The 21,277-nt window shown below is 39.4% G+C and overlaps 1 pseudogene; it reads right to left on the reverse strand.

The window, feature by feature from the left end:
- Nucleotides 1-19,113: 19,113 nt before the first annotated feature.
- Nucleotides 19,114-19,860, reverse strand: LOC140507817 (small ribosomal subunit protein uS2-like; annotated as a pseudogene).
- Nucleotides 19,861-21,277: the final 1,417 nt, after the last annotated feature.

Here is a 21,277-nt window from a genome sequence, read left to right on the forward strand (position 1 = left end):
TCATAGTAACAACTCACAGAAGACAGAAATGTAAAAATACAGTTACAACTTGTACACAAAACCTACCAAGCTGGGGCCCAGTAGGACTGTGATTAACCAGGAGATATTAACTGCTTTAAGATGTCAGAATGAATTTGCTTCTCCTCTGACAGATTTGTGAATGGCCTTTGCTTGGTAGAGACACCAAAGATAATTCACCATAAAACTTACTTTCAAATGTCCTTCTTCGATGACATGGTTCATTAAAAAAAAAAAAAGCAAAGTATAAAATATGACTCAAATGTTAAGGGAAGGCTTACTCAGTATTTCACAAAGACAAGATTCCCACATTCTTAAAAAATTATTGAAAATCAAACTGCAAAGTTAATTATTCAACGTAATGTCTTCCTTTGACCTCAGAGAATGTGAGCGCAATCTCATCTGGCAAGTCATTTTGCAAAGGGAAGAGAAATTTCTCTCCACCAGTTCTGTTTATCATCAAAAAGCCTAGGTCACTTAATCTCAAATAGATTCAGTTTCCTTATCTGTGAAATGTTAATAACAATAATGATGATCTGCCTGACACAATTGTTTTTCTCTTTCTTCGTATCCCTAGCAGACAGTACAATTCTCATTTTCTAGGAAACACTTTGCAAATTGTAAGAACGACGTAAATGTTCGTTGTTGTTATTACTATATGAAAACAACATTGTCTTGCAGGTTTCTAACGGTCTATCTCCCCAGCAATGTGCACAATTATATTATTTCTTCTAAGCAAAGGGGAACAGCAGGATGTTTGCTGATATGGCAAGCATATGAGAAACTAGAGCAAGAACAAATCTATTCGAGACAAGATAGAGTAAATGTTGGGTAATAAGAATGGTTAAATTTTTCCCAATGATATTTCCGTCCCTGCCACCGTACTCAGAAGTCTTGCTTTCCAAAACCATGAAAACATTGTACAAAATAGCAGTAACATTGTGTGATGATCAACTGTGATTGCCTCAGCTCTTCTCAGCAACACAATGCTCCAAGACAAGTCCAAAAGGCTCGGGATGGAGAATGCTATCCACATCTGAAATCTGTGGAGTCTGAAGGCAGATTGAAGCAGAGTACATTCACTTTCTGTTTTTATGATCTTTTTTCCTTTTTCTCTATTTCTTCTTTCACAACATGACTAATGTGGATAAGTATGTTTTCCATGATTCCACAGGTATCACTTAAATCAGATTACTTGGTGTCCTGGGGAGGAGGGGAGAAGAGGAGGGAAGAAAAAAATTTGGAGAAAATTTGGAACTCAAAGTCTTTCAAAAAATGAAGGTTGGAAATTATCTTTATATGTAATTGGAAAAAATAAAATGCTATTCCATTTTTAGAAACTAAAAGAAAAAAGAAGTCTTGCTTTCAACCTTCTTTCGCCTACCTCCACAGATTGAAATATGTTCAATATGGATAGAAACAGAGAAAAGTGAAACAACAGCAGAATGAAAAAAGTGTGGACTAGATAAGATTTCAACAAGAGGAAGTTACTGACGAATGAAGGATATCGACAGGAAATACTAGGAATAAGAGTCATTACTTTCAAAGCGCTCTATAGATATGAAACACATAAGTTTCCCCATGACCCTCTCAAAGAAACAGCCCCTTTTCTCACAGTTTTTTTTATATTGCTAAAGGACCAAACATTAATAGGGGAATAAGAAAACACTAATTTCATAAGGCTATTAATATCATACAAGGAGTGGGCTGAGGCTACCCTCAAAAGCCCAGCTGCAGAATGGCTCCTTGGACTTTTCTGACATGATTTTCAGGCTCAAAACACTTAAGAGTATTGGAGGCAGAACATTTCCCAAACACGTGTGTCCTTGAGGGGACACACAGCATGTTTATGGCACAGACAAACAGGAAATTCCCTTTCTGCTGTTCAAAACCGCCTTCAGGGTCCAAGTCAAAATTATTAATTCTAACCCAAGAAATTAAACACTGGTCACTTCTCAAATTAATGAATTTCAATTCTTGAACAGAAACCCCTTAGAGAAGCTACTATTGGATCTAATTACTTTTTACCACCACAAAAAAATCATTGATTTAGGATGAGACAACAAATCAACTTAATTCTTCACTTGGCTAGTCTCTGGCACTCTTTGCTTTGTGTGAACAATATTTAAATAGTATAATATATATATACACATGTATATATATATATTTATATATACATATATGGTACAATAGATAAAGTGCTACTCCTGAAGTTCAGAAAGATTCATCTTCCTGGGTTCAAGTCTAGCCTCAGACATTTGCTAGTTGTGTGACCCTGGGCAAGTCACTTAGCCCTATTTGTCTCAGTTCCTCATTTGTAAAATGGGCTATAAAAGGAAATGGCAAATTGCTCCAGTATCTTTGCTAAGAAAACTCCAAATGGCATCACAAAGAATCAGATACTACTGGAAAACAGCTAAACAACAACAAGATAGGTAGGCAAATAGACATACATAAATAGACATACATGTGTGCATATGTGTGTATGTGTATTGTGTTAATATATGTATATATAGTTTTGATCTATCCTTGCTCATCTTAAAGTTCCCTGTGTAACAGGAACAGTTCAAAACCAAAATACATCAAAGTCCCTTATTAGGGATAGATAACATGCTAGGCCATTGATCCCTTACCAGCAAGCCTACTGTGTGAGCACCTACTGTGTACAAAGTAGCAGTTAGTGGACTTGGGTTCAAATCCTATCTCTGATGCCAGCTTCCTATGACATTGAGAAAGTCCCTAAATTTCTCTTATAGTGTTAAAGTTTGCAGCAACCCTGGGAGGTAGGTGCTATTATTATACCCATTTGGCAGCTGAGGAAACTGAGGCAGGCAGAGGTTAAATTACTTGCTCAGGGTCACATAACTACTAAGTGTCTAAGACAGGATTTGAACCCAAGTCTTCTGACTCCTAGACAAGTGCTCTATCCATTGTGCCACCTAGCTACCTCAACATGAGGGGAGCAGAAATGAGAGGGAACTCATAGCCTAGACAATGACCTTGCAATCTGAGCTGGCCCATTCATCAATGAGGGAAAGACGAAGAGACTTGGGGTTTGAAAAGCTGTTTAATTAGTTATTGGGGAAATAATCAATACAAAACTCCATGTATTTTGGCAGGCCAGTGGGATGATGTTTTAGGATAAAATGTTCTTTATCAGTTTCCCTAAAATCACAGCACAGACAGCCTACTCTGTCTGCTCCGAAAACCCTCATTGCCCTGTCCGGTGTGAGAATAATCAGATACCTGGTTCTGAACTGTTCTGTTATACAGAAAATCTCAAGATGAGCAAAGATAGATCAGACCCATGTATATGTGCATATTTACATACATATGTATATATTATATATAATATGTGCACATATATATGTGTGCATATGACATAATGTATGTATATAACACTATTCAAAGATTAACATTTGGCAAGAATATAATATGTTCACCACAAGCTAAAATGAGTTCTTCTCTTGGTGTAGCCCAGAGAGTGCTGGATTTAGTCAGGAAGATTTGGGTTCAAATCTTATTTGAGAGGACTGGACAAATCACTTAGCCTCTCTTGGGCTCAGTTACTTCATCTGTAAAATGAAGCCAATGACAGGACCTACTTTATAGTATTATTATGAGGATATAATGAGATAACATATTTAAGATACTTTGCAAAACATAAAGGACATATAAATGTGAGCTGCTGATATTATTGAAGGAAGAGGTTAATCTAGACAAGGGGAGAGGAGGAGGGATTATATTCTAGGCAGTGGAAATAGCATGAAGACAGGAGAGAGAAGAGGTGAGAATTTAGACAGTGTTTTAGGAGGTCAGTGATAAAACTAGAACAGAGGGTTTGTGCAGAGAATTCTCTCTCTCCTTATCTCTGCCCTCCTGCAATTCATAGTTCCATTTAGGTCAGTTCAAGTGTCACCCCCTCCATAATGCCTTTCTTGTCCCTTCCAGTTGTCAGTACTGAGAAATGTGATACTGCTTTGTGGACTAAAAAGGATGTGGGCTCCATGAACACACAAGGGAAATTGTTATGTTCCTAGCCTCCACCTGGCTGCAAAATTCCATCAAAGGCATTTGAATCAAGCATGTCCATCTCCTTACACCCTCTTCCCTGGAGACAGATAAATAAAAGTATCTCACAGAGTGAGGATACTATTAGCAGCCTTGGAGTTGAAGATTGTTGAGACCAGGTGGTTGAGGCCACGAGTTTGCCTGGGGTATGGGGTATGTCTGCCTACAGTTCCATAATGATAGTAAAGGTTCACAAGATTTTAAACTAAGGATTTAAGTTGTAGATGATTGTTAATATAATGGTTTATCAAAAAGATCCATGGTTTTATTGTCTTCATGATTTGGCTGTAGTTAAAACATATCATCACCTATTGACCAAGCTTCTAAAGGAAAGCCTCTCCATAAATAGCCAGAGTAGTCATAAGGTCATAGGATCATAGACTTAGAGCTGGAAGAGACCTTAGAAGGCATCTAATGCTCTTATTTTAAAGATAAGGAAACTGAGGCACAGAAAGATTGAGTGACTTGTCCAAAGTTGCACAAACACAAATTTTGTGACAGAGACAGGAGTTGTACCCATGCCTTCTGATGTTGAACCCCAGACCTTTTGCCTCTAAACCTAGTATACTTTCCTCTGTGCCAACCTCACTGAAGGGCAAGAAGAGAAGTCAGAAGTTGATGATGCAGTAGCTATCAGACTGTTTATGACACATTATCAAATCAAAACTTAAATCTGTAAGATTCAACATCCTGGGCCTGTTCTCTTAGGACTTACCTACCAGAGTCCCTACCAGGTCCATCTGTTTTTTGTACAGTGATCTAAACCACAGATATTTAAAAGCAATATAACTGTTTAAAGTAGTTAGCTTTCCTGACTAGTATGAAAAGACTAAATATAAAAATTTAACCTGAGAAGACACAACTTTTTTTTAAAGTATATCATATATCCATAAGTTATATTTCTGACAATTCTTCTCTGTGTGATCTGTGGAACTGTCCAGGGGTCAGTGAGAGGGTTTGAGAGAGTCTGAAATTCAATATCTGAACAGAGGCAGGGGTAGAAGGAATGCAGGTGAACAGGGCATAGCAGAGCACTGAAAGGAATCTGAATAAAGAGCCTTTACACAGCAAATAGGGCCAAGCCCATTGCTGACCAAGCTTGTGTTCTATGAGCACTAATGTCAGGAATCCAAGTGCACTTTCCTGCCACAATTAGACATTGGCTGCCCTGTGTCTGACTGGCAGAGCATAGCTTTAGAGAATGAGACAAGGCAGTGAATGTGGAGTGGTTCCTTACCATGGGTACAAGGAGCATCTTGGTCCCTTTCTTCAAAGACTCTGTAACTTCTCTCTGCATCTCCTGAAAGTCTTTGTTACCACTTGAGGTCCCCATCAGTGTTCACACCTGTGTTTTCTGTGGCATGAGGCAGCCAGAAACTGAAACTGTGAAACCAATCCTGTCTTTCTGTGGTCTTTCCGTAGAAATAGCCAGTCTAAGGATAAGGGAACCAGTATTCATTTGGTTGAGGCATCTAGATTGTGCAGTGGATAGAATGGTGGGCCTGGAGTCAAGAAGATGCCATCTTCCTGAGTTCAAATCCAGCCTCGGACACTTATTGTGTGACCCTGGGCAAGTCACTTTAACCCTGTTTGCCTCAGTTTCTTCATCTGTAAAATAAGCTAGAGAAGGAAATGGCAAAAGATTCCAGTACCTTTGCCAAGAAAACCTTAAATGAGGTCATGAAAAGTTGGACACAACTGAGCAACAACAACATTTGTTTATTAAGTTGTATGTGATGGGAAGCAGGGGGTCACACATTTGGTCTTACCAACAGCATAGATCCTTGGATACCCGGGCATTCCCATTATCCAAGAAATGGATATAGTAAGATATAGGAAGAATCCTTGGACCCATAATTATGGGTCTATAGTTCGAAAAAGCCATTTTGCCCTCCTCTTTTAAAATTGGGAGAAAATGTTGTTGTTTCCTGGTTCTGTGGCACCTTTCTTATCTCATTCACCATGATTCCTTAAACACCATTAAAAGTGTTTCAGCATTTGCATTTGGGCATTTGTTCATTATCCTGGGATATAATTCACATTAGATTGTAAACTCCTTGAGGGCAGTGGCTGCCTTTTACCTCTTTCTGTATCACCAGGGTACACATAGTAGGTGCTTAATGAATATTGACTAATTGATTGAATGATTCAGCCCAAGTGACTTAGACTCACTAAGAGCAGATACTATCTCCCTTCTCTTGGGTCTCAGATTCCTATTAACAATTTTTACTATACTCTTTCCAATTTGAGTACCATTATCTGTGGTAGAAAGAATAAAATCAAAATAGGAGTTGAGTAATTCTTCCATCTCTCTATCGTTCATTATCTTTGTTCCATCTCACCAGCCAAAGTGATAGTTCTATTATCTTGTCTCTCTTTCTTGCCTTTAACATAGTTAAAAAGAAAAAAAGTGACTTTTTTGGTTAGTCAATAAGCATATAGTAAGTGCTTATCATGTGTCAGAAACTGTGCACTTGGCACTAAGGATACACAAAAGGGCAAAAACGTTCCCTCCCCTCAGGAGCCACATTCTAAGGTGAACTAGACTATGAGGCAGCAGCATGGCCCCCATGCCTGGAATGCTGTCCTTCCTCCACTCCTACCACTGACTGACCTCCCTGGTTTCCTTTAAGTCCCAACTAAAATCCCATCTTCTATTGAAAGCCTTCTCTAACCCTCTTAATTCCAATGCTTTCCCTCTGTTAATCATGTCTGGTTTATGTTGTATATGGCTTGCACTGTATATATCTGTCTGCATGTTGTCCACACCATTAGATTATAAGTTCCTTGAGTTCAGGGATTGAATTTTACCTCTTTTTTGTATCTCCCGTGCCTAGCACAGTGACTGGCACATAGTAGGTGCTTAATAAATATTTATTGGCTGAGGAGACAACACGCAAACAGCCATGTACAAATAAGATATATTATTGTCTGTAGCTTTTATCTCATCTCAGATCTTGCTTGGCTTTAGTATTCCTAACATTGTTCTTACAGGATAGTGACGTTCTTTTTCATTTTTTACTCTTTTCTATTTTTCATCCCTTATATGTGTTCTTATACATCCCTTATACATCCCAAGCTTCTCAGCAAGTGCTTTTGTATCTAAATGCTCTTTTTTAGATGCTGCTTTTCATCCATTAGAATAATTGACCATGCCATAAAGATGTCATTCTTAGAAAACTTATTCTTCTTGAATCAACTTCCCTTTCAGAGTCTTATCAGGGGATCCCACTAATCTTTTTCTGAACTCTTTGAAATCTCCATTACCCATATCTAGGTGCATATTGGCCTATGCCCTCATTTATTTTCTTTCCTTGTTTATTTGTTTTTTAAATCAAATCTCTGATTTCACTGATGTAGAGCTCCTAGTCCACTCTGGCTCCCCAATTCATAATCTTAAAAAGTTGTCTAGAAAACTGAGAAGTTAAGCGACTTGCAAGGTTCATATAGTACATGTTAGTGATCACACTTGTGTCCAAGTCTTCCTGACTCTAAGGTCAACACTCTATTTACTATATCATGCTTCCTCTCTGACTCTTCTTACTTGTTATAATACTCTAAAATTATATGATCACTACCTCCCAAGGATCCTGTTACTTCCTCTTTTGAAACGAGAAAGGACTTGATTGCCTGGGAACACAAGTAGGATATGAGGGAGCAGAGCATGATGAACTTGAAAAACAAGTCCAGTACTGATAAGGGACAAAAGAGATAGAAGGTGAAGAGAAGGGAACTTCCAATTCTAGCACTTAGAAATGAAGCAATTCTAGGTGATGATCAGAGAGTTCCTGTTTTGGCTAAAGTGGAGTGGAGATGGTGACCAATAAAGAAACTGTGAAATTAATATTTCATTGATATCAAGTCCTGAAATAAATCAAACTCATAAGTGGAGGAATAAAGTGTCTTTAATTTAGATGACAGGGTAGCAAATCTGCCATCCTGGGGACATGTCCAACCAGGAGACCTCCAGGAAAGGTTCTCATATTTTTAGGAGAAAAAGTAGGGTGGTGTTACATTAGGTAGCAAAGACTGGTCATGAGATACCAGCTGCCCTCGGAAATCTGAGCAAGGGAAAACGTTTCATCCTGACTGTTTTGCCCTTCATGAATCACAATAGAAGAAACTACTTTGAAAGGTGGTGGAGCTCAAACTGGCTTTGTTTACAAGAAAAGGTGCCAAGATGAGAACTCAGGATTTGGTTTAACTCAACCTAATGGAGAGTTGGTTGATTGCTTGCTGTCCTTCCTTCTTGAAGAGGACCAAAATGACATCACTGATAAAGTGAAGTTTCAGTGTGTCCATCTGTGGTTGATCAGACCAATGTGAATTCAGAATGCTGTACCACAGACTGGGCACTAATTGTAACACTTGGGATGGATATTCTAAATTTGCACATCCTGTGTTTCCTTTGAGCTGTTTCAATTCTACTTTGCTCATAGAGCTCAGCACCCTTTCTTATGTGGGCATGCCATGCTGAGCGGTCCTGTGCCAGTGTCTCCCATGTACCGCAATCAAATCCAAAGTTCTTGAGAGAGACCTTGAGAGTGCCCTTGTATCACTTCTTCTAACCATCATGTGATTGATGGCCTGCCCTGTGAGCTCTCCATAAAATGATTTTGGCCAGCATATGTTTTGCATTCAAACAATGAGGACAGCCTATTGGAGTTGTGCCCTCTGAAGCATAGTTTGAATGCTTGGCAGTTTAGTTCAAGTAAGGACCTCAGTGTCTGGTACCTTATCCTGCCAGGTGATCTTCAGAATCTTCCACAAGGATATTACAGGAATGCTGGGATCATTAAGAGGAAGTGGCAGGTAATATCATAATTGATATTAACAATTTTTCTGTCAATGTGATCATTGGAATTCACTGAGGATGATGTCAGTAAAGTGTTATGTGAGCAAAACACCAAATTCAAAGAAGTCAGTGGATAATAGTAATGAGGATGTGAAGACGGTTGTATAAGGGATGACATGGAATTCCAAAGCAGAGAGTCTGTGAAAGCTAGTGAGATAAACACTGTGACTAAAGGTGAGCTGAGAAGCTAAAAGAAAGAATCCTTTCTCTTTGGGTAAGTCAGAGTGAGAAAGAGAAGATGAAGTGTCACCCTGAATTAAAGAGAAGGCAGCCAATATAGATACAATGAGGGTACCACTCAGCAGCAAGTGCTGGGGATCCTCCAAAAGGAGTCTGGGAGCAGGGTTGTTACATAGTGGGTGGAAGAGGGGCTGCAGGTGCAAGGGGGTTGGGACATTCCGCAGTTTCATAAAGTAAGCTTTTTTTTTGCTTTACAACTGGTAGTTCATAGAGAAATCTTGGAAGAGAGGGAAGAGTTTGGGATGTTTACAAAATAAGGGTTGGGAGTGATAATGTCTGGTCAGTTTCTGCATGGATCCCAGAACCTGGACCTGGCCAGCTTCACTCAGCTCTTAATCAAATGCGTACTGGAGAAGCCATTAGAAAGGGCAGGGGATAGGTAGGGTAGGGGGCTAGGATAGAGATGGGAATGGGTACCTCTGAGGAAAATGTATTCAAGTGTCAGTTAACATGACAAGGCAAAAAAAATTCTCAAGAAACAATTTTGTTTTGAGGGCAGTTAAGTGGAGCAATGAATAGAGCACTAGCCCTGGAGTCAGGAGGACCTGAGTTCAAATCCAGCCTTATGCTTGACACTTGCTAGCTGTGTGACCTGGGCAAGTCACTTCACCCCAATTGCCTCCACACAGACAAAAAGGAAAGGCAGAGTTTGCCTGAAGTAGTCTTTTTAAAATTTTTTTAATTTATGGAATAAAACAAGCATTTCCATGATGTAGTACAATGAAAAAAAAAACCATGACTGCATATGAAACTGCAAATCCACCCTGTACAGTTTGCTATTTTTCTAAGTATACAACAAAATTATCATGTAAATTTCTTTTTTTCCTCCCCTCCATGGCTACCATTATGCACAAATAGGTATATGTATATGTGTGTGTGTATATATAAAATATAAATTATTCTACACCTACATCTTTTTATTAATTCTTTCTCTGAATGCAAATAGCATTTATCTTCTCATGTCCTTTATTTTTTATTTGTGTATTTATAATAGCACCACTCCCACAGTAGTTTCAAGTTCCATATTACATAGGCTATGTGAGACTAGAGGCCTGATAGAGGGAAAAGGAAAGGGGTGCTGGGAGAATAGGAGCAGAGAAGTATTGTACTAAGCAGGAATGATCAATGCCTTGGGGCGTACAAAGCCCTAAAGAAGTGAAACGTAGGAAGGGTGTCTCATGTTACCTCCAGACTGTTCAGGGCTCCTCAGGGCAGGCTCTCTAAAAATTCATGATCTTTCTTCCTCACTCTTTCTCCCCATCAAAAGTTACCAGACCTGTTTCTCATTCCTTTGGGACCCTACTAGTCTCCAACAGGGAATCTATCATTCCTGTACAGCTTAGCCTCATTTGTCCCTACTGCTTTTCCTTCTCCAGGTATCAGAATACCTGTATTTTTCAATTATATATTTTTTTCAAACAGGAAAAACCCACCTTCTCTACCACCTACACTAACTCCAACTCTAAACCCCTTCCTCCATTGAAAATAAAAGAACAAAACCCCTGTTACAAATATGTAAAGTCAAATGAAACAAATTTCTGTATTGACCATGTCCAGAAAAAATATATGTCTCCTTCTTCCCTCTGAATCCTTCACTTCTCTATCAGGAGGTGGGTAGCATGTTTCTTCTTAAGACTTCTGGAATTGCAGCTGATAATTTTACTGACTAGAGCTCCGAATTCATTCAAAATTGTTTGTTTTCACCATGTTCCTGTTGTTCAGTTGTGTCTGACTCTTTGTGACTGATGGACCATACCGTCCATGGGATTTTCTTGGCAAAGATACTGAGAGGTTTGTCATTTCCTTCTCCAGTGGCAAACAGATGAAGTGACTTGCCCAGGATCACACAGTTGGTAAGTACCTGAAGTCAAATTTGAATGCAGGTCTATCCTAACTCCAGGACTAGTATTTTAACCACAGAGCCACCTAGCTGCCTAACCATATTGTTATCATGATATAAATCGTTCCCCTGGTTCTGATCACCTCACTTTGTTCATACAAGTCTTCCCAGGTTTCTCTGAAATCATTCTCTTCATCATTTCTTATCATATAATAGTATTCCATCACATTTGTATGGCATAACTTGTTGAACCATTCCATAACTGGTGAGCACCCCCTCAGATTCCCATTCTTTACCACCTCCAAAAAGAGCTATAAATATTGTGGTACATCCTTATTAGAGTTTGTTTTACTTAGGATTAATTCCTCCCTTAACATACTCTACTTCTAATTCCTCCTTCTTCCTTCTCCCCTTTCCCTGATCAGGATTTCTTTACCTTTGAAACACAGAATCCTATGCTTTCTAGAATAAGCCTGCTTAAGAGCATAAGGAAGGAGTCAGGAAATGTTTCCAAGCACATGTTAATGACCTTGTAATGTAATATCATTTCCACTCCACTCTATTGTATGTTTTGTCGTTTGTCTTCTTTTTCTAAGAGGTCCAATGACATCACAGGTGATATCTTGACTTGTGAGTGAATTGAATTTAGGTAAGACAGACTTGCTTGAAGTGGGTGGCCCCCCTCTCTCTTCCAGAGTCATCAAAGTCCAGTGACAAGACAAGTCAGGATGACTGACAATGGCCTGGGATTGCAGTGGATGACCTTGGTGTCTTCAACGTCTGACCAAACTCTAAGTACTCTAAACACTCCACAGTTGTTTTCTTCCTCCCATTCCACTGGGGAGATCTTCACATGCTTAGGGTAGACATCCCTTAACTCATCAATGGGTTTGAAGCCTGCTGGTTATCCTCAACCTGGATTAGCCTGTCTATAGAGAGGGTTTTACTAGAGTGTGACTCCTGAGCCTGCTACAGCTTTTTGGAGTCACTGGTAAAAGTTGAGTGCCAGGTAGACACCAAAGGTGGATAAGCAGCTCTGAAAAGGGTGAGGCAACCCTTATACCAGAAGGTCTAGTCCTCCTGAACACCCCATTTATCCCTATTATATGTGCCATATGCATTAAGTATGTATCATATTTAAGGTCACTAAAATCTTGAAGTACTTTCTACAGCACAAGACTCCTCAGACACAAACAAAACAGAACAACCAAGTCACAAGTTGAAAACTATGAAGGTCACCAGACACCCCAAAGGTGTATCACTCTGCCATTCAGAGATCTCATTTTGATTTCTTCTCTCTCCTGATAAGGCTAGCTTAGAAAGAGGAGCCCAGAAACCTGGACTAGCTCAGCTTTTATAGACTGATAAGCCATCTAATCTTCCTGTGCTTAGGAGTCTACAATTTGGCACAGTAACAGGGAAGTTAGCTAGCACTACTATGATGATGTAAGGTTTGCAAAGTATTTTATAAATATTATTCCATTTTGTCCTCACAATAACCCGAGTACATAGGTGCTATTTTAATGTTGTTGTTCAGTCGTTTTCAGTCCTGTCCAACTTTTTGTGACCCCTTTTTGGGTTTTCTTAGCAAAGGTACTGGGATGGCTTGCCATTTCCTTCTCCAGTTCATTTTACAGATAAGGAAACTGAGGCAGATAGGGTGAAGCAACTTGCTCAGGGTCATGCAGTTAGTAAGTGTCTGAAGCCAGATTTAAACTCAGGGAGATGACTTTTCCTGACTCCAGGCCCAGTGCTCTATGCACAGAGCCACCTTGGCCATAGTCAGCTATTAAATGTCTGGGCCTGGATTTGAATGCAGGCCTTCCAACTTTACAATCAGGAAAACACGAGTACACACTGGCTATGTGGCTCTAAACAAATCATTTAACCTCTCAGGGACGCCTTGTAGTCTTTATATAGGATTATAAGTTGCAGGGAGGTACTGATCTTCACTGGAAAAGGGAGTTTCCTTGTTGTTAGTTCCCTCAATGAAAGATACAACAAGGGGCAGCTAGGTGGTACAGTGGATAGTGTTCAAGGCCTCATGTCAGAAACAGCTGAGACCTCAGACACTTAGCTGTGTGACTCTGGGCAAGGAAAGAAAGAAAGAAAGAGAGAAAGAGAAAAAGAGAGGAAGGGAGGAAGGGAGGAACAAAGAAAGACTGTGCTAGGCACTGGGGATTTAAAAACGGAAGTGAAATAAATAATCCCTGCCCTCAAGGAGCTTACATAGGAGGGAGGATGTAATACATACACAGAAAAGGAAATAAATACAAAACAAATTATGGCAGGGTATTTGTATCTGGGAGATCCAAATAAACCTCAGATAGGAGGTGGCTTTAGGAGGTGAGCCTTGGCGGAAATGAGGGTGAGGTGATGAGAAACTACATTCCAGGTGAGTGAATGATCCTGTGCAAAAGCACCTTGACTAGAGGAGGAATATTAGACACCTAAAAGAGTAAGCCTCTCAATTTGGCTGGAAAACAGAGGCTAACTGAGGAGAGACTTTAGTTACATCTCCCTTTTGAAGATATGGACATAGCCATTAACACCACATTAAGAAGATTGAGAATGTTCACTTGATAGAGTTCAGAATACCCTGGGCCTGGGGAGTTGTTGACCCTTGACCATGCAGGATGGTAAGGGGTAGGGAGTCCCTACCCTTCCCTCTAAGTCATTCATCTGGTCTGAGATGATGCCTTCCAATGCCTAGTTCTGTTAAGGATTTCTCTTAACTGACTGATTTCTCAATACACCTCTACACATACCCCTTTTTAGGACCAGCACAAAAGTCAAAGGACTCAAGTTCAAATCCCTGCTCTGCTTCTTACTATCTACAATTTTGAACAAGTTTTTTAGGCTCTCTGGCTGTTTTCTCAATACTGCCAAAGGAGGAGTTGGGCTAGATGTCCTCTACAATTCCCTCTGTCTATGATCCTATGAAGGAATTACACCAAAAAAATGGAGAGAACTGGGTCTAGGGTCATAGGAAGAGGGTTCAAATGAATCCCGCTTCTACTAGTTACTACCTACGAGATCTTGAGAAAATTACTAACCTTCTAATACTGTTCCTTTACATGGAAAATTAGGAAAAATAGCTCTAGATCTATGACAATTATGTAACCAGTGGTTCAGGCTTGAATTATTTTGTGAGCTCCTGTTTAGGTGTGATACTCCTAAGTGGAGTGAGTGATGACTCTAGACTGCATGGCTTTAGGAGAGCTTTATCTGGTCCAGTATCTCTCCAGAGGAAAGATGTTCTTCATTTCTACTTTGAGAAAAGACATGCATATGGTTCCAGACTGTCTTGGAGACTGACTCTGGACACATGGCAAAAGAGATAGACTTTAGGAAGAGACATGGAGTAGACATGGAACCTCGATATGTCCCTATTTCCAGTTTGCCTCCCTAGAGACTTCATGATCTTTCCTCTTGGGGTGATATCAGGAAGGGCTTCTGTCTTGTTTGAACAAACGCATTTTGCTTCCAGTGGGAGAGTTCATTCACTCGCTTTTGGGTTGAGGTTTTTTTGTGTGTATTCTAATCTGTACAACATTTCCAATTTCTATTCACTATTTGCTTGGTTATATATATTTACTCACTATTCAATAGTTGTGGTAGTCTTTTTTCAACTAGCATTTGTTATAGAGTCAGGCCTGCTGATATTATCATAAGCTTGGGGTTACCATTTCCCTTTTAAGGAATGGTGATCAACACATTGGAATCACCCACAATCCCAGAGAACTCATGACCAAACATGTTCTGCACTTCCAGATATACAGGTTGATAGACTCAGAATGCAAACACACGTGGGTGGTGTATATACACACATACATTCTTATTAAACAGATTTCCACATGAGTCATGTTGCATAGAAGAATTAGAACGAATGGGAGAAACCATGAGAAAAACCAAAACAAAGCATAACACAACAGAAAATGGTCTGCTTCATTCTGCTTTCAGGTCCATAGTTATTTCTCTGGATGTGGATGGCATTTTGCAGTGAGTCCTTTGGGAACGTTTTATACCTTTTATACATATAAAATGTGTGCATATGTATGTATGTGTATGTATATGTATACACATAGATATATATGTTTTAGGTATATATTCACACACATGTATACACATATATACACACATGCATACATGTATATGTGTATATATACAATATACATGTGCGTGTGTGTGTGTGTGTGTGTGTAGGACATGGCTAATTCAAGAATTTGTTTTGCTTGACTCAAATATTTGTAATAGGTTTTATTTTTTGAAGGGTTGGGGAGAAGAGAGGAGGAAGAACTTTCAGAACTGAAAAGAAAATTGAATTAAAACAAAAAAAGGAGGAATGTGGTGGCTAAGAACTGGAAATCAAGGGAATGCCCATTGATTGGAGAATGGCTGAACAAGTTGTAGTATATAAATGTAAGGGAAGGCTGTTGTGTTGTAAGAAATGACGAAGAGTCGGACTTCAGAAAAACCTGGAAAGACTTATATGAACTGAGGATGAGTAAAATGAACAGAACCAGGAGAATATTATACATAGTAACAGTCACGAGGTGTGAAGACTGTTTCTGGTAGACTTAGCCCTTCACAGCCATGCAAGGACCTAAAATATTCCCAAAGGACTCTTGAGGCAAAATGCCATTCACATCCAGAGAAAGAATTATGGAATCTAAATGCATAATGAAGCAGATTATTTTCCCTTGTGTTATGTTATGTTTTGTTTTTTCTCATGGTTTCTCACATTCATTCTAATTCTTCTGTGCAATATGACTAATGTGAAAATCTGTTTAATAAGAGTGTATGTGTAGAACCCACATAAAATTGCATGCCATTTCGGGGATGGAGGTGGGAGAGAGGGGGAGAAAATTTAAAACTTATGGAAGTGATTGTTGAAAACTTAAAACAAATAAATTAATTTAAAATAAATAAATATACATTTAAAAAAAGGAAGAATGTGAACAGGGTGAAAGTACTCATGCAATGAGATCACAGACCCCTGGAAGGTTTTTTGAAATGGCTTCTGGAGAGCTGTTGAGCTAGACAATACTCTAAGGAAGATCAATAATGAAAGACTTAGCTTCTCTCATAATACATTGATGCATAACAATTCCAAAGAACCCATGATGAAAAATGTTATTCACCTCCAGAGAGAGAACTGATGAACTCTGCGCGCAGAGTGAAGCAAATTGTCTTTCATTTTCTTTATTTTTCCTTTTTTTTTTGCAACATGACTAATATGGAAATATGTTTTGCATGACTCAACATGTATAATGGGTATCATATCTCTTGCCTTTTCAATGGGTGGGGGAAGGGCCAGAGGTAGGGAGAGAATTTGGAACTAAAAAATGTTTTAATGAATGTTAAAAATAAATAAAGATTTTAAAAAAGAAAAGAAACTGAAACACAGGGAAATTAAAGGATTTGTCCAAGGTCATTTTTGTCCAAGGTCATACTATACCCCCTCCCCCATCTAGATCAAAATAATGGTAACAGTAATAGTACCAATATCTTCCTATACAACTTCATTGTACAAATAAGAAAACAGACCCATAGAGGGGAGTGACTCACCCAAAGTCGTATAGCTTGCTATTAGCAAGGATACTACTAGAATTTAGGTTCCCTGAGCCCTAATCCAGTACCTTCTCCTATACCACACCACCCTGAGGAAAATTCGAAGCATTCTAGCCATTTTGAAAATTAAGATGCAAATAGCAGCTGTAGATTTCTGTGTGAGGAGGTCAGACAGCACAGTGGATAAAGTGCTGGACCAAGAATCAAAAAGATTAAATTAGATTTGACCTCAGCCCTGAACCAGCTGTATTACCCTGGGCCAGTCACTTAACTTCTGTCTGCTTCAGTTTCCTCACCTGTGAAAGGAAGATAATGATAGCACTTGCCTCCCAGGGTTGTGTAAAGATTAAATGAAATAATATTTGTAAAGTGTTTTGCAAACCTTACTATGATAACACAATGCAAGCTTCTGTTTTTATTAATATTGCTACTACTATTGTTGTTATTATTAATCAAAGCTTCAGGCTACAACTTCTGCACAAGAAAGGCAAGCAACACCTCAAGGTCCAGAACTACACTTTTTGATGATTCAGGATATACATAAAGGTATTGTCTCTTTAGCCAAAGGATGTTTTAGCCAGCCTGGAGGAAAGCTAAACACCCTAAAGGCTATGTTGGCATTATTAGTTCCACACAAAGAGCTGGAAAAATAATCCTTGGGTTATTTATGGGGAATTAATCTAGCTGTCATTTCTAATCCAAACTTGCTGATGGACTCAGATTTTTAAGGTGGCAAGTATGATTCATTACAAGAAATACGGTGACAATAAAAATATCTGTACATATAAAGTCTTTCCAAGTCTTGCTGTCCTCTCCTGCCAAGCAGTGTAGCACAGTAGAAAGCATGCTGGAGCTGGACCTGATTTCACAAGCCAGCTCTGTCATTTACTACTTTGTGACTGGGTGAGTTATTTCTTCTACCTTTGCTTCTTTCTCTAAGATCTCAGAAGTCTCTTCTGACAAAAACAATTGACTAAGAACTGACTGATCCTGACCTGGTTTTAGTTCCCAGGTCAATGAATTACCTGGGGCTGACTAGACATCAGATTATTTAGTAAATTCCCTAAACGCTCGCCTCCCCAAACTTTCTTTAAGGACTTTTGCATGGTATACAAAGCAAATGGTGCCATCCACAACCCAGTCTCTCTGCCCTAGTTCCCTATATAAACCCTATTCCCAGCTCTTCCTCCTTGGGTTCTCCAGCACCTTGCTGTGCTGTACCATGAGCTGCAACTCCTCAGACCTTTAATTTGTTGTACTGACTGTTTTCATTAAAATCTCAAGTTGATACCCTCAATTCCAATATTCTAAGATTGGCAGACATGGTGCAGCAAAAGAAAGGTAGGGAGTGTTCAGCTAGTTTATGATATCACCTAAGGCTGATCTTAAAGGTTAAAACATAGTGGGATGGTATCCCAAAGAGATCATAAAAATGGGAAAAGGATTCACATGTACAAAAATATTTGTAGCAGCTCTTTTTGTGGTGGCCAAGAACTGGAAATCTAGGGAATGCCCATCAATTGGGGAATGAAAGAACAAATTGTGGTATACAGATATGATGGAATACTATCGTGCTATAAGAAATGATGAACAGGAGGACTTCAGAAAAATCTGGAAAGACTTAAATGAACTGATGCTGAGTGAAGTTAGAAGAATCAGGAGAACATTTTACACATTAACAGTTACAGTGTGAGATGACTGATCTTGAGAGACAGCCCTTCCCAGCAATGCAAGAACCTAAAACAATTCCAAAGGACTCATGATGGAAAATGCCATCCACATCCAGAGAAAGAACTATGGAGTCTGAATGCAGAGCAAAGCAGACTATTTTCTTTTTTGTTTTATTTTGTTTTCTTTCTCATGGCTTCTCCTATTCGTTGTAATTCTTCTATGCAACATGATTAATGTGAAAATGTGTTTAATAGGAATGTATGTGTAGAGCCTATATCAGAATACATGCTGTCTTGGGGAAGGAAGGGGAGAAAATTTAAAACTTACGGAAGTGAATGTTGAAAACTAAAAATAAATATATTAGCTAATAAAAAAATAAATGTAAAACCTAAACCTGATTTATTTTTAAAGTAAAAAAATAGGGAGATTAATGTAATTTAGTGGTACAGGGACCCCAAAACTCTCAAGGTATAGGGTAGAGTCATCTGGAAAGAATTTGAGAACTCAAGCAGTCTTCCAGTCAAGTAGCAAAAGTTTATTGTAACGCTAATAACAATACTGGAGCTCTTTAGGGAATTCAAAACCTAATGGCGGGGAAAGGGGAATGCGGGGAAGGGAGAATGCTAATGCTTACAGAAAAAATTCAGTGATTGGTGTCCCAAGTATGCTAATTAGGTGGTGCTGGGTAGAAAAGAACATACAGTTTTTATACCTTAGGTGCCAGCATCATCCACTACTAGAAACCTTGGGCAGGGAGAGGGGTCTTCTAAGGGGTGTAGTTTTGGTCTGTTACATCTGTAATAAGATAGCCTAGGGAGTTGACATGTATAGCTTGACCTCTGGATTATATATGGTTACTGTGGGAATCAGTACATGACAGTTCTGCTGGGACAGGTGCAGTCCATTCACCCTGAAACTCCTCCTTTGTCACTGCCTTCTCAGCTGAGTCCTGCTCTTCTTTTTCAATCTCTTCTGGATCCCTGTAGAAGTAAAGATCAGACATAAACCTCCCATGAGTGTTCACGGGAGATAGTGCCACACATATGTAGGACTTCATGGGCCAACATCCACCACATCAGACCCACTGAGTGAGCTCCCTTGTTGTTGCATGGAATGTCTATGTCCACATAATGCAGTGGGGAGTCTGTGTTGCACAGTGCAATAGTTGGAAGGTTAACATACGATGCTTTAGTCAGAGGCTGATGATTTGCCCAAGGATCAGTGACCACTTTTCAGGACTCCCTGAAAGCTGCCTGGATCTGGTTAGTGAAGGTGCCTGGTGTGAAATATCCAGTAATAGTATAGTGCCAGTGGCAGCAGGAAATTTCAGAATAGCCCACTGACCAGTGTTCCTGGATGAGATGGCACTCACATCATCTAGCTTTTCAATGGCAACAATGGCACAAGTTGCCAGCAGAAGCTTTTCCCAAGTTCTCTTCAAGTTAATGATGTGGATGCCATCACTCTTTCTTTTGTAGATGTACTTTTCCATCTGGAAGTTCAAATTGGTGCCACCCAAATGGGTGCCTGCAACAGGGAATTTGAGGACATCCTCTTCCTTCATCTGCAAGACATCTAGGGCTCCGGACATTGCAAAAGTTATGACAGAAACCGAGAGCAATGCCATATGGAATCCTCTTCAGGGCAGCACAGAAAGGCTATTTTCTAATATTCTTTTGACTGACATCTAGCATTTAATGACTTTGGGGGTAGAAAAAGGCTAGAACATATAGGACCAATATCTTAAAGGAATCGTCATTGACATTGAGGCAGCAATGGTACAATTGTGCCTTGGATAGACTACTGAACTTGGATTCAAACTCTGTCTCACATGTATTGACTGAGTGGCCCTAGGCAAGTCACTCAACTTCTCTGTTCTTCAATTTCTTCATGTGTAAAACAAGGTGGCTGTTATCTGTGGTCTCTAAGATCTCTTGCAGCTCTAAATCTATGATTCTGTGACTTCCAGTCCCCCTTTATCGGGTCCTTTCTGACAGCCTAGTACTCATTCTAGAAGTACAGTATATAAATTTGGGTTGTTTGTCCCTAAGTAAAATACTTTGGAGTTGGGGCAGCTAGGTGGTGCAGTGGATAGAGCACCAGAGCAGGAGTCAGGATGACCTGAATTCAACTCTCACCTCAGATACTTGACACTCACTAGCTGTGTGACCTTGGGAAAGTCACTTAACTCCAATTGCCTCATCCTGGGTCACCTCCAGTCATCCTGATAAATATCTGGTCACTGGATTCAGATGGTTCTGGAGGAGAAGTGAGGCTAGTGACCTGCACAGCCCTCCCTCACTCAAAACAAAGTCAAGTGCAAGTCATGTCATTATTTCTCTGATGGCATGGTCTTCTTCGGCAACGAAGGATAAACACACACACACACACACACACACACACACACACACACACACACACACACACACACACACACACACTTGGGAGTTACCCACAGAGTCAGTCATCTGTAGTAAGCAGCCAAATGAGATCTTTAGGTTGGCATTTCATTAGACCAAAGCATTTAATACCACCTGCAGCTTTAGAGATTTCATTGTGTACTCCCTCTTCTAGATGACTGATAAAAATATTCATTAAGATGGGATCCAAATTAGAGACCCCTGTATTCAATAGAGTTACATTCAACAAACATGTATTAATTAAGAGGCTGTTACAATCCATGGCCAACATATTTAAATGACTAAAGACTTAAATGATTGATACTTAGTCAAAAGTTGACTCAGGTCCAAGGGTGTGAAGTCACTCAGTGGTATTTGTTAGTTTTGTTTCAGGACTATATTGTGGTAAGCATGTTATATCAAGGGGACAGGTGGGATAGCTGGAAAGGAGGTCCTTGGTCTCTGAGGTTGCTATGTACTTAAAAGAAGAAGAAATAGCCACCCCTCAAAAAATGATAGCTATGCAGAATCAGCAGAAATAATAATAATGATAATTCACATATATGGAAGACTAAAAATTTGCAGAATATTTTATTTTTATTTCATTTT

Source organism: Notamacropus eugenii, chromosome 5 (assembly GCF_028372415.1).
Source record: "Notamacropus eugenii isolate mMacEug1 chromosome 5, mMacEug1.pri_v2, whole genome shotgun sequence".
NCBI classification, from domain to species: domain Eukaryota; kingdom Metazoa; phylum Chordata; class Mammalia; order Diprotodontia; family Macropodidae; genus Notamacropus; species Notamacropus eugenii.